This window comes from Neofelis nebulosa, chromosome 10 (assembly GCF_028018385.1).
Source record: "Neofelis nebulosa isolate mNeoNeb1 chromosome 10, mNeoNeb1.pri, whole genome shotgun sequence".
In the NCBI taxonomy this organism is placed as follows: Eukaryota; Metazoa; Chordata; class Mammalia; order Carnivora; family Felidae; genus Neofelis; species Neofelis nebulosa.
In genome coordinates, this window is record NC_080791.1 from 91,685,360 (window position 1) to 91,699,240 (window position 13,881).

Consider the following 13,881-nt stretch of genomic DNA (forward strand, 5'->3'; position numbering starts at 1 on the left):
ACCAAATTAATCAATGTGGGTACAACTTATCAGATAGTCTGGATTCACTGTGTTAGCTTGAGCAACTGTCAATGGCTTTAGTAATTTATTTGTTGGTTGACTATAAAGTGGACTCAGTGGCAGCCTATAATAAATTCTGCTCTGTCTCACCCATCGGATAAATGTCTGAGTTCAAATGTTGTACTTTTCAATTTCTTGCATTCCTGTTTAATTTAATTCTGTAGATTTCAGTCCTCTTGTGAGATTCTTCAATTAGTGTCTTTCTCCCTATTTTTCTCCATTTCTTGAATACAACAATCATAAATGTCTGAAGTCCTTGTCAGTTCATTCAATATATGTACCATTTATAGGGCACTTTCTATTTTCCCTTATATTTTGATTTTTTTTCTTGACTTTTGGTCAAGGTGTTCCTAGTTTTGTTTTGTTTTTTAAACATAATTATTTTTAAAGGAATCCCAGATACTGAGTATGAAAAGTATAACAGTGTTGCCAGGATTTTTTACCACAAAACCTGAGATTTGTTGTCTTGCCACATCGAAAAATGAAGAGGTGGGCACAAAATGAGCAGAAGACAAAAGTTTATTAGAATATAAGATTAGAAAGGAAGACTAGTAGGGAAGCTCTCTTTACAGAGAGGGGACATTGGAAAGTAAATGCCTGAGGACTATAGGCAAGGGTCCTTGTTGTATAAGGTTCTGGTCAGCCCTCCCCCTAACTTCCCCCTTATTCCTTCTCAGATTCTACTCTTAATGGCTTGAAAGCTCTAGGTGCTGGGTTGTCCATTCCTGACTGGTTTACATTGTATAAGGGGTGGTCTATGGCCATACTCAGTTCTCTTCGAATTCCTGAGGGGAGTAGGTGGGGTCTGTTAACATTCTTGAGAGGAATCTTATGCCTGAGGGGCTTGCTGTAGTCAGACACTCCCAGCATCATTCAAAAATCAGTGTTTTTCCCCACCCAGGGACTTGAGGCCCTAATCTTTCCCTCTCAGCCTACTGAATCCTATCTTCTCCTATCATAACAAATGATTTAACTTCCTCTAAAAAGAATTTACGTTACTGGTCATTAGCAAAATGTAGTAGTGGACAATTCAAGCAAGAGCTATGCTACATCAGGCTCAGTTTACTCAGTTTACCCTTGTAATACTCTGGCACTGCAGGGTTTCCAACCAACAGTCTGATGTCTCTGGCAGGGTTCTTCTTCCTAATAGATCCTAAACTCTAATTCAGTATTGTATTTACATTTGATAAATGTCCAAAGCTGAAAACCTATCATGTACTTGTGGTTTCTCTGTCCTCATAATTCCCTGGGAAGTTTCTTCAGGTTTTACAATTCTCAGAATTACCAGCAAGTGTCCTTAAGGGTAGAAGATTCTGTGGTCTATTCACCCCCTGTGAGATTCTGAGTTTCTGAGATTCTCCACATTCTAGTGCCTTAAGCCCTTTAGTTGCCTCTGAAGCTTTCCACTGCCCTCAAGTAGATAATTTGTGTAATTTTTATGTAAATTTTCTAGTTGTTCCATGAAGATGCACTGGTCTGCTATCTAAAACTTCCTAACCGAAAATGGAGTTTGAAAATATTTATTTAATTTCAATATATCTAAAGGGAATATTAAGTGATTTAAAATAAATATGTATCAAAAAGATGAATATAGTGACTAGTCCACTTTATGCTTCTTTTGCAGGGAGAAAGTGAGCATGTTTAAGTGTAAGAGACAGCTACATCATGTTTGATGAAAGTACAATATTGTTCTTGTATTGTTCAAGAGTTAATTGGAGTTAGACCCAGTACAGATGACCATAGGAGACGACACCTCTACTTACTTTGCTCTCCATAGTAATTAATTTCCTTTTGTTTGTTGAACTTCCTTTTTTTTTTTTTTTTTTTTTGCACGCATCAGTATCTTAGGTGCTAGAAACTACATTACTCAGACTTTGTTAGCAGTAGTTTCAAACTTCGGTTTATACTAGTAAAAGGTGCTCACAGAATAAGAGAAAAATAGAAGAGAAGCAAATATGGTTATTTGCTGGTGTATGCACTTCAGGACATGATAAACATTATGTTTTGATGGAAGCATTTGGGTATCTTCTTCTTCTTTTTTTTCCCCTTCTTGAAAATTACGCAATTGTTCTGAGAGGACCAGACATCATTGGCTGTAGTTTTTTGAATGTCTTGTATTAATTTGCTAGCGTTGCCATAATAAAGTACTCGAGACAGGATGTCTTAAACAAAAGAAATGTATTTTCTCACAGTTCTGATGGCTTGGAAGTCCAAGATCAAGGTTTGGTCAGGTTCCTATCCCCTAAGGCCTCTCTCCTTGACTTGCAAATGCCCACCTCACTGGGTTCTCACAGGGCCTTTCTTCTGGGATGCACATCCCTGGTGTCTCTCTCTCTCTTTGTGCCCAGATTTCTTCCAATTAGGATAGCTGTCAGATCATTGTAGAACCCACCCTAAAGGCCTAATTTCAATTTAAACAAATCCATAGGCCCTTCCTCCAATGCAGCCACATTTTAAGATACTGGTTCAGTGTGTGAATTTGGGTGGGATACTACCCAGCCCATAACTTTGGGTTTCTGATAAACAGAATGCTACCAGAAGCTTTACTGACCTGGAAATCCAAATCCTTCTCACACTTTTATAAAGTTCCTTCTTTTAGCTGTCTTCCAATTGAAAACACTTAGGTGTTTTGTTTGGTTTTGTTTTACTTAACCTTGTCTGACAGTGAATCAAATATATCTTTATTTGAGGTAAAGAACTCTTAATCAAGAAAACAATTTAGGAATTATCTAGATTAGTGTTAGCAAACATTTTGTCCAAGTTAGTCTTAAGTTTTATGGGCCAAGAAGCAAAATCAAGGATATCATTTAAATGTTTACATATTTACATAGCCATTTAAAATAAACAATTTAAAAATGTAAAAAACATTCTTAGTTTGTGGGCAAGATTGGGTTCCTAGACCATATAGTTTCCTAGTCCTTGATCTAAATTATTTATTTTTTTCTAGATACAAAATTCTGAAGCCCAAAGGGGGGTAAAAAACAAAGTGTTCAAATCACATGTGAACTATTGGGAAAACACATTAATAACCAAACATTGATCAGTTTGCACACTTCTTCTTGGTCGAATCCTTTGTCTTCTCAAAGAAAGAGTATTAGATAATAGCCACTATTTCCACATTAATTTCCTTATTAAGCTGTGTAGTCTCTGGCTTCCGGTTCTGTATTTTAGCTAAGACTGAATCCAATAATAGGAGATTTATAATTCTCTATATGCACACTCATACAAGATGTATGACAGGAGTGGAGAAGCTAAGGTAAAATGTTGAAATAAATGTTTTCATTATGTGAATTAAGAACTTATTTTTAAAGAAAAGTATTTGTTGGAAAGATGATAGTTTTCATCACTTGTGGTATTTGTTTTGCTCAATAAATTACATCATGAAAATCTAAAAAAATTTAACAACTTAGATTTAAAAGACCTTTTGCATATACAGGCCATTGTGTCAATGTTTCCATCTTTAAAAGGTAGACATAATTAACAGGATTTTTTTGTTTTGTTTTATTCTTAAAAATTCTAAAGGTTCAGATTTGATTCTTTGTGTCTTGGGGGGAAAGTCATATTCTTTAACACTTAAAAATAAATATTAGATAAAATTTTCTACTATATTTTAAACATGTGTAAACATGCAATGCATGTATAAGCTGAGAAAGACTAGATAACTCGCTAAATCATGTTTTCTATGTGAAATACATTATTTACTAGTGGGTTTCCAAGGTTACATTCCTTAAATTCCCGAAGATTTAGTTTTATTTATTTTTAAAATTGGAGTATGATGGCAACTACACTGATTTTTTTAAAAAGGTCATCCTGTGACATATGTATTATACATGTTATATATATAAACATTTTGGGGATGATCATATTTTCTACTATGTAGAAAGTGCTTCCTGAAGGTTGACTATTTCCTATGTTTATTTTTGATTCTACCATTTACACAATGCATGGTTGATAGGTAGAAGAGAGACAGTCAGACAATGAGAAGATAGAAGGTTATATACCTAATATCTCAGTACAGAAAACCTATTAAGTGAACACCATTAGAGAAAAGGTAATAGACCTATTTTATAATATAAATTTGTGGTTTTTTTAATTGAGTAAGGAAAAAGAAAAAATTTTAGGTGCTTCTCTTTGATATCAAGTTAGATTAGCTGTTTGAGCTGTTTTTATAAAAGAGAAACTCATAATCATTACATCTGCTTTTAATAGAGTAATAAACAATCCCTCCTTTCAATAATCCATGATCCAAGAAAAAAGAAATATGTTAAAATAATAAGGAAAAAATAGGTGTACAGATTATATGATTGAACATGTAGAGTATGTAGAAAATCTTCAAAAGAATATGCATAAACATATTTATAAATAAGTTAGGCAAGGTAGAACAACATGAAGGTAGTGAAAAAAAACCCTAGTATTTCCATATAATAATAAATAAGAAGCAGATAAAAATCATATTATATAAAACCAGTTATAAAAGCACCAAAATATATCACATAGGTAGGAATTAATTTAACAAACATTGCACAAGACTTCTGGTTGGGGAAGAATATTGAGAATAATTAAATAAGATAGATGGATAGGTACCAAATAATACATGATCATGGGTTGCAAGTTTGACTTGTATAAACATTTCACTTCTTTCTGAATTTGTTTATAAACAAAATGCAATCTTAATAATTCCCAACACTTTAGTTTTTCATTTGTAAAAGTTGATGAGCTGATTCATAAAATACAAATTGAAATGTATGAAGGTTCAGGAATAGATAAGATACCTTTTAAGAAGAACACCTTTGGAATATCTGGTCTAATAGTTAGCAGGAATTATTTTAAAAGGTTTAACAATTATGATAATGTGATATGGCTACTAGGTTAGATAAATACACAGACCAGAATAGAAAGTTCAGAAATAGACTCACTCATTTTTAGAAATTTGATATACAGTAATGTGGCAATCCAGAGCACTGTATTAAGAAGAAAAAAATCAAGATGCTGTGTAGGTAGCAATACATGAAAAAATAAACAAACTTGACCCCTACAATACATGAAAGTAGAGCCCAGGTTGATTTTAAATTTAAATATGAAGGGAAAAAACTATAAGATTTTTAAACAATTTTATAAGAAAATGTTAACTCCTGGGGCGCCTGGGTGGCTCAGTCGGTTAAGCGTCCGACTTCAGCTCAGGTCATGATCTTGCAGCTTGTGAGTTCGAGCCCCGTGTCGGGCTCTGTGCTGATAGCTCAGAGCCTGGAGCCTGCTTCTGACTCTGTCTCCCTCTCTCTCTGCTCCTCCTCTGTTCATTCTCTCTCTCAAAAATGAATAAACATTAAAAAAAATTTTGAAAAAAAAAAAAAAAAAAAAGAAAATGTTAACTCCTTAAAGTATGGAAATAATTAAACAAGAGTAAGAAAGCACTGTTCATATGGGAAAAATTAATAAAGCAGACAGTATAAAAAATCTTGTACTTCTCTTGATACCTTTTCTCTTTTTTTAATTTTTTTTTTAATGTTTATTTTTGAGAGAGAGAGACAGAGCTCAAGCGGTGGGGGGTGGGGGTGGTGGCAGAGAGAGGGAGACACAGAACCTGATGCAGGCTCTAGACTCTGAGCTGTCAGCGCAGAGCCTGACATGGGGCTGGAGCACATGGACCATGAGATCATGACCTGAGCTGAAGTCAGATGCTCAACCGACTAAGCCACTCAGGTGCCTCAGATACCTTTTTATCTAATAAGGATGTTTTAGTTACATTTTGGAAGTTAGTTCTGATCTTTAGAGATGGAAGCTTATATTTTTACCAGTAAAAAAAAAAAAAGGATATAGATAGATAGATACACACGCACACATATATATACACATATATATATACACACATATATATATATATTTTATCTATATCTATATCTAATATATATATATCTTGGAATAATTCAATTGTGTGTGAAATTGGATGGGATAGAGATGAAACTAGATTGTCCATAGAGTAATAATTCTTGAAATTGGATAATGATAGACATACGTTCATTATGTTCACTTTGCCAATTTTCTCTTAAGTGCTTGAAAATTTTCACAATAAAATACTGAAATCAACAAAGTAGGAAAAATCATTTGCCATGCATATAGTTGCCAATGAGCTATGTCCTGAATTGGTAAAGAACCCCTAGAAATCAATAGGACAAAAAGGTAACAGAACAGTGGCTGAGAGATTTGAGCAGACACTGGACAAAAGAAGACATTCAGATTTCCAATGACATAGGAAAGGGGATCAGCATCAGTAGTCATAAAGGAAATTTAAATTAAAATTGTAGTGATATACCACTGCACACCCACCAAATGGCTAAAATTAAAGCAAACAAATAAACAAAAGATTGACAATACAAACTGCTGTGGTTTCTATTTCTCTACTGAGACAGCACAAACACAAAAGATGTGGCACAAAAAGAACTCTTAGATATTAAAGTATAAATTATTACCAACAATCCTAGAGGTCCCAATCAGGCTTCATAGGCCCACAGACGGGAAAGGTGCCATGAGGCAAATTACAGAAGATCTTCACTAGACAGAAAGCCAGAATTCCAAATGCAGTGACTGTGTAATTTTCCCCTGTGGCGGAACTCTCCTTGCATCAACAAGAAATAGAGATCATCTTGACCAGTGGTGCCATGTTTTAAAAGTTATCTACCTTCAAAATAATGCCTTTGGAAAACTCAAGAAACTTGAATATTTCAATTTAACTTTTAACAACCCTGAAAAAATTAAGAATTTGGAAAGACTGAAGGGTCTACAAAATTTACCTTGAATGTGAATTTCACTGGAGAGCTGATCAACAGAAAAACCCTGCAGCACAGCATCTATCTGAAGGAGCTCTTTTGCATGTATAACCCAAGTGCTGACTTTGAAGGATACAGGAAGATGTTGGTGGCAATTCTTCAGCAATTAAAATGTGGGTTGATAAAGGAAGTTCAGAAAAGATTCAGGAATTGCAGAAGTATTCAGTAATTGGGCAGGAAAGGCATATTGTCTCAAATGTGCCCAAGATAGAAACATGTGGCTCAGAAGAGACTTCAAAAATAGCATAAAAATAGACAAGAAGAAAAGTTACCCAGTTTTGCCAGATATTGATGCACAGATATCACTACTGTCCTATCATCTTTAAAGAACAAAGACCACCAGATGCTAGAAATAGAAGAAATGGAACTCAATCAAAAGAAGTCAGATGAAAGTAAAGAAGACCTAGCATTCTGGTGTAACCTCTGAGTTTCCTTCTTAGTCTACATTGGAAACTCTTAGACAGATGGAAAAATAATGGAAAGACCAAGAAAAATTATGTGCTACAAGCAAGAAAGGGAAACCACCAGAACTTTGATCAATGAAGATGGAAAATCCCTGAAAATAAATGAACCCCACACTTAACTTCTCTGTGAAAGATGATGAAAGACATAACCAGATCATCCTGAATCTTGCTGTCTATAGGTAAATGTGATTGATGTTGATGTTCAATCACCCTATGTGTGAATAATGGCTAAAGAAAAGTCATTTCAGCTTGCACTTCCTACAGAAGTCAAACTTTAAAGCAGCTCTGCTAGAAAATCTCAGACAACAGGGTATTTGGGAATCATGCCCCAAACAGAAGTAATTACAGGTGGCAGAAAAGCACCCAGGTCTGTGAAAAATACCTTGAACATCAGCAGAGAGCAAACAAAAGAAGCAAACAAACAGAAATTAGAAGTCGATTCTAACAAACACACAGTCCCTATATGGCTAATATAGTTCAAAAAGAAAAACATTCACCCAGAAGTGTTGGATCTGAACAAAAATTATATCGGTTGATGAAGATCCACATTTGGCAGATAACCCTGGAATGCCTCCATTGATTTGAAACATCAGGCTGCATTGTCATAGACTATGACCCATAACACTTAGTTTTACTTAGTTTAAAGAGTGTGTGTGTAACACATATTTATGGAGTAAAGAGAGTTATTTATCAGTATTACTACTCTAAAGTTTTCACTCTCCTATACTTTGTGTATTATTACTTAAACAGTTTAAAGTTAAAAGGAGACCTAAGTATCTTATAGCTGATTATTTGTTTATATAAAGTCTTGGCTAGGGAAAATACTCAAAAAATTACTGTTAGGGCACCTGGTGGCTCAATCAGTCAGACTTCAGTTCGGGTCATGATCTCATGGTTCATGAGTTTGAGTCCCACATGGGGCTCTCTGCTGCCAGCACAGAGCCCACTTCGGATCCTCTGTCCCCTTCTCTCTCTGCCCCTCCCCTGCTTGCACGCACTCACGCACACTCTTTCTGTCTCTCTCAACATAAATAAATAAGCTTAAAAAAATTACTACCAATACTTTGCAGGACACTTTGGAATCATCTACTGTATTTGAACTTACACATTTCCCATGATCCAGCAATTCTACTTTTTGTGTGTACCTGAGAGGAAAGCATAACAGAAAAGTTATAGAAGAACTGTACAACAATACGCTATTTCCATAGGATAAATAAGGAAAAATTAAAACATAAATATTATATAAAAATAAATCTACATAATGTAAAATCTGTTTGTCATGTATCTATCTATCCATATATCTAAGAGTCCTTCTATATATAAAAGTTCATTTACAACTGTTAAGTTTATCTACACTGTTAAAATTTAGGACATTAAGTACCTATAGGAAGAAGAAGGGCTAGTGAATGAAGTAAGACCAGGGCACCAGTTGCATCTGTGATGCTGGCAATGTTTTATTCATTGCCCTTTTTTGAGATCTCACAAATATCCATGTTTTGATAACTTATGAGTGTTTACATTTAAGGTTTGTGGGTTTTTGGATGTGTGTGGTATACTTGCATATATGCTTGGAAAAAGGAAATTAGCTTAAAGTGAAATATTTGGTAGTGCATTTGGTGAGTGTTCAGTGTATGTGAAATGTCAAGAAATAAAAATAAGCAGTGATCGGTCTTTAAGTTGTCACTGTTACCTGGAGAATGACAGCAGAAATCTTTAGATGCCAATTTGCCTGGATTCCAATGGACTCTTGGAGTTCTTTCAGTTTGGGGCTTTAATAATTCATTCATAAGATCTAGAGCTTTGCTTAATATCTAAGAGAGTTATTGTACATAAATCATAAAGCAGCTTTGTAATGTTTTCCTTAGCAATTTATGCTAAGACAATGCAGACCTACTCTTTATAGACAAATTGTTCCAATGTTTATCCCATGTGTATCTCAAAACATTCTTTGATTTTATTAATGTCTCTTCTTAAGATCCAAAATCCCTGATCTAAACCAACTGATTATTTTACTTCAATGAATATTCGTCTTTAAAATTTATTGGTAGCACTTACCACTTGATACTCTTTTGAAATCTAATCATTGACTCTAATTTTTGAGCCCCTACTTGTCATTAGGTAAGCCTGATTTGTCTGTGGCAATCTAGTGCCCAATATTCATGAGGAAAAAAAAAAGCACCTATTTTTTTTTTAATTCAATGTTGAATGGTGTCTAATTGGATTGGAATCAGGTTGATAATATTCTTAAAACCCTAAAGTTACAGTCTTTAATAATAAAGATTTTAAAATCCCAACCACTGACTTAACAACCAATGCAAAAAATGTCTCAGTTTTGCTGGGAAAAACAGTTTTCCTTTAATATTCGTAAAGCAAAAGGATGCCGTTTTTGTTTGTTTGTTTGTTTGTTTGTTTTTCAATACACTTTTAAAGAATTTGAGGAGAGGACTTATCACTAACATGCTGGTGTCACTGGTGCTGCAGCTCAAACCTAGAAAAGAATGGAACTATCATCTCCTTCTTCCTTAAAAAAACAAAACAAAACAAAACCCCCCATCCTAGATGTGCCATTTTTAAAGAAGAAAAGTAGCTTACTACGTGTAAGTTCAATGTTCAATGTGTACTTAGGGAAAATAATGTAAAACGTGAAGGATTAATTATATTACTGCTAAACACTTTCAGAGTCTTCTGTAAACTGAAAACTATAAAGGGCTTTAATAAAAGGCTGTCACATGGATTATACATATATATAGGACAAATGGGTGTGAGTGTGTATATATATACATTATGCATCATCAAGAATTCCATATAGATTATGGCAAATACTTCTGATTTTAGCTTAGCAAAGTGTGCATTGCTACCTTTCTGAAGATAAAAAATTTGAGACCCAGGGGCGCCTGGGTGGCTCAGCTGGTTAAGTGTCTGACTTTGGCTCAGGTCACGATCTCAGGGTTTATGTGTTCAAGCCCCATTGGGCTCTGTCCTGACAGCTCAGAGCGTGGAGCCTGCTTTGGGTTCTGTGTCTCCCTCTCTCTCTCTGTCCTTCCTCTACTCACACTCTAGCTCTCTCTCACAAAAATAAATAAATATTAAAAAAAAAAAATTGAGACCCGGATGGGTAGTGTGTGTCCAAGATTCTCCAGCTAGATGACAGTTGGGTCTGGTACCTAGTATATGCTTGAAACTGCACTGTGGGGTTTCATGCAGTCTTTATCTAATTACATATTCTTTAACCTCACACACACACATACACATACAAGTCCATTAATATTCCAGTTTTATTGACGAGAAAACAAAGACTTTCAAAAGATACATCACTTTAAAAACTTAGAGTGAATTTTTGAGGCTGTAGATTTGTGATAAGACAGATCTGAGTTTGCATTTCTATTTCCATCACCAGGTACTTAAACTCATATAAGTTTATTACTTGAAAAGTATGACAGTAAATTTTAATCACTAGGACATTTTGTGATTATAAAATTAAAATAAAATAAAATAAAATAAAATAAAATATAAATAATGAGGTAGCAGAATACATGACAGAGTGTTTAATAAATGCTGTTTATTAAAGAATAATAATCCTTCATGCTTCCAATCAGAATAAAACACTACCACGTAGGAGCATTTGGGATATGGGTATTTTAAGTACTTGTTAATATATTATTTATTTTCTGTAAAAATGTTTTCTTCTTTCCTTATTGCTTTAGCCAAAGTACACATACAACTGTGGAGTTACATTTAAAAATTTTTATTCAGAAGACAAGGGAATGGGGCATCTGGGTGGCTCAGTTAAGCCTTTGGCTCAGGTCATGACCTCATGGTTCGTGAGTTCAAGCCCTGTGTTGGGCTCTGTGCTAACAGCTCATAGCCTGGAGCTTGCTTCAGGTTCTGTGTCTCTCTTTCTCTCTGCCCCTCTCCTGCTCTCTCTCATTTCTCTCTCTTTCTCTTTTAAAAATAAATCCAAAAACCTTAACAAAATTAAAAAGAAGACAAGGGAACATATTCTGTAATTGAGTGATACTTTAAACTCTATTAACTATTTAAACTCTGTTAAGAAGAAAGCAATAATGGTTAAACAGTTTTAATTCATTCATATTTCAATAATCACTGCCATAATTTAAAAAATTTTTTTTCAACGTTTTTTATTTATTTTTGGGACAGAGAGAGACAGAGCATGAACGGGGGAGGGGCAGAGAGAGAGGGAGACACAGAATCGGAAACAGGCTCCAGGCTCCGAGCCATCAGCCCAGAGCCTGACGCGGGGCTCGAACTCACGGACCGTGAGATCGTGACCTGGCTGAAGTCAGACGCTTAACCGACTACGCCACCCAGGCACCCCAATCATTGTCATAATTTTGAAAACAAATCGATTTTACCAGAAAAGATCATAACATTTTAAGAAATATTTGAGAATAATAATAAAAAGTAAAGTAATATCTGAATGAGAGACTCATAGATTTTCTTAAATATGTGCACTCTATGCACATATACTTGCAGAGATACAGTAAATGCTTATTTATTTCAAAGGTTATTTCTTTTTTTCTTTTTATTTATGGATTTTAATGTTTTTTTTATTTTTGAGAGAGAGAGAGAGAGAGAGAGAGAGAGAGAGAGAGAGAGAGAGAGAAGTGGGGGAGGGGCAGAGGAAGAGGGAGACAGAATCTGAAGCAGGCTCCAGGCTCTAAGCCATTAGCACAGAGCCCAAAACAGGGCTCGATCAAGCAAACCTTGAGATCATGACTTAAGCTGAAATCAAGAGTCAGCTGCTTAACCACCTGAGCCACGTGGGCAACCCCTCAAAATTTTTTTTAAGAAAAACTGGGGTACCCTGATGGCTCTGCACTGAGTGTGGAGCCTGCTTAACATTCTCTCTCCCTCCTTCTCTGCCCTTCCCCACCGTCTCTCAAGAAATAAATAAATAAAATAAAGTGGGGTTTTTTTTTTGATACTTATGAGTTGTCATAGTTTTTCATGTCCTGCAGTTGTTCATTATGCACTCTTCTCATTTCTTCTCCTTGAGAAGTACCTCTTTTACAACTTCTAATATTTTTAAAGCTACATGTTGTTTTTTGTTTGTTTGTTTAATGCTTCTTTTTTTTTCAAGTTTTTATTTGAATTCCAGTTAGCTAACATACAATGTAATCTTAGTTTCAGGTATAGAATTCAGTGATTCATTAACAATGTACAACACCCAGTGCTCATCCCAATAATTGCCGCCCTAAATGCCCATCACTCCACCCCACCTCCCCTCCAGCAACCCTCAGTTTGTTCTCTGTGTTTAAGAGTCTCTTTTGGTTTGCCTCCATCTCTTTTTTTGCCTCCATCTGTTTTTATCTAAGAAAACAAACAGATGAACATAGGGGAAGGGAAGGAAAAATAAGATAAAAACGTAAGTTCTTATTGGGTCTTTAGCCTGACTGCTTTTGAATTGGAACTTAATACCATTAGCTCTCTTGGTTCTCAGGCTTTTGAACTCAGACTGGGAAATACATGATTGGTTTTCCTGGATGTCCAGCTGGCTCACTATAGATCTTGGGATTTCTCACCCTCCATAATCCTTTGAGATAATTATATATATATACACACACATATATATACACACATATGTGTATATATATATATATATACATATATGTGTATATATATATATATACACACATATATATACACATATATGTATATATATACACACACACACACACAAATATATATGCAACCACACATTTATGTACATACACATACATATATATAAATACATACACATGCATACATATTTATATATACATACACATATGTGTATATGTGTGTATATATACATATATACATATATATAATACACAAAATATGTATATTTATAAATACATAAATTGTATATATAAAACATATATGTATATCTTATTGATACTATTTCTCTGGGGAAGCCTGACCAATACTGTGATTGTGTCAAAATTTATCTTATTATCTTATTCTTCCAATTATATATACACTGGCTTAGTTATAAAACTCTTCTGGTACTTTATTAAATATATTCTCTACATATATATTCTCTGTATATATGAAAATATTCTTCATATAAATGTGCATATTCTTTAGATAAATTATATTGTATTTTTATGTATATAAACATATGTAAATATGTATTTATATACATGAAACAGCCTGGCATAAAGTAGGTAGTCAATAAGCATTTTTGAATATTTTAAGTAACTCATGCACATAAGCTTTTCCATGATACTAAAATTGTCCTTGTTTATATCTTTTATATTAAAAAAAATGAATAAAGAAAGAATATTTGGCTTATTTTGGAAGAGATCTCAGCCAGTTCTCAGAGAATAGCTAGAAGCATTCAACTTCATTTTAGAGATAAGGAAAAAGATGATGCTGGGTACCTTGCCCAAGGTCACAAGTCTATTGTGGAGTAGAGTAGAGATCAGTATCCAGATGGTCTAAGGTAGCTCCATGCTCCCTTTGATTACACCATGCTGCCTCTCAATTTTACAAGTTCAAGATCTCAGAGGGTTTCTATTTGCTCATTT

The 13,881-nt window shown here is 34.5% G+C and overlaps 1 pseudogene; it reads left to right on the forward strand.

Annotated features, from left to right (window-relative positions):
* LOC131486639 (dynein axonemal assembly factor 11-like) overlaps positions 1-7,933 on the forward strand; it is a 125,028-nt pseudogene extending 117,095 nt beyond the window's left edge.
* Positions 7,934-13,881: the final 5,948 nt, after the last annotated feature.